The sequence below is a fragment of the Austrofundulus limnaeus genome, unplaced genomic scaffold (assembly GCF_001266775.1).
Source record: "Austrofundulus limnaeus strain Quisiro unplaced genomic scaffold, Austrofundulus_limnaeus-1.0 Scaffold1447, whole genome shotgun sequence".
Lineage (NCBI taxonomy): Eukaryota > Metazoa > Chordata > Actinopteri > Cyprinodontiformes > Rivulidae > Austrofundulus > Austrofundulus limnaeus.
The window spans coordinates 25,830-26,995 of NW_013953849.1; positions in this window are offsets into that span (position 1 = coordinate 25,830).

Consider the following 1,166-nt stretch of genomic DNA (forward strand, 5'->3'; position numbering starts at 1 on the left):
AGTCCTGTCCCCGTGGACAGTCTCAGAGACAGTCCTGTCCCCGTGGACAGTCTCAGAGACAGTCCTGTCCCCGTGGACATGTCGATCAGTTTATCTAAAGCAGAAACAGTTGTTTTTTCTTTAGTTGTTTTTTGCTTTGATGTTTCTTTTGTTCGTCTTTGAAGTTCAGATCAAACAGGTTTGTTGACTTTGAAGAGTCACGTTCAACATGACGGTAAAACACCTGAACACCTGTTAGAACACCTGAACACCTGTTAAAACACCTGAACACCTGTTAAAACACCTGAACACCTGTTAAAACACCTGAACACCTGTTAAAACACCTGTCTGCGTTCTTCTCCTCTTCATCACCTTCATGTTGGAACAATGGTCTTCAGTGTCTGGAAACTGGAAACAATAGAAACACGTTCTGCTCTTTATGGAAGTCACCTGACGGATCGTCTCACCTGAACTTTGACTGATGAGGAATCAGCTCGGAGCGTCTTCCTGACAGGAAACTGGACCTGCTGGTTCAGCATTTTACAAGAATCAGACTGCAGAGGTTATTTCTGATTACCTGTGTTATATAACCGAGTCAAGAAGTTCAGCAGCTGAAATCCAACAAATATAACTTTAAAAACAAAAATATGTTTTAATTCTTACATTAATTCACTGAATTAATTGATCAGTTTTGATTTGTAACTCATCTGCTGATGTCATTTCTAACCAGTCAGAGCTCGTTCAGGTAGACCCTCAACCTGTAGACCTGTAGACCATAGGTCCATTCTGACTACATCATTGACTATATTTTTATATGACTACAGCAGACCTGCCGACTTATAGACCTGTCCACAAGTTCACAAGTCCCTGGATCCTTGGGTCTACAGGTCCACGGCTCTATGTATCTGCAGGTCTACAGGTCCATGGGTCTATGGATCTGCAGGTCTACAGGTCCACGGGTCTATGGATCTGCAGGTCTACAGGTCCACGGGTCTATGGATCTGCAGGTCTACAGGTCCACGGGTCTATGGATCTGCAGGTCTACAGGTCCACGGGTCTATGGATCCTTGGGTCTACAGGTCCACGGGTCTATGGATCTGCAGGTCTACAGGTCCATTAGGTGCATCTATTAAACAGTATGGGATAAATTTCCATTGTTACGCTGATGATACTCAGTTATATTTATC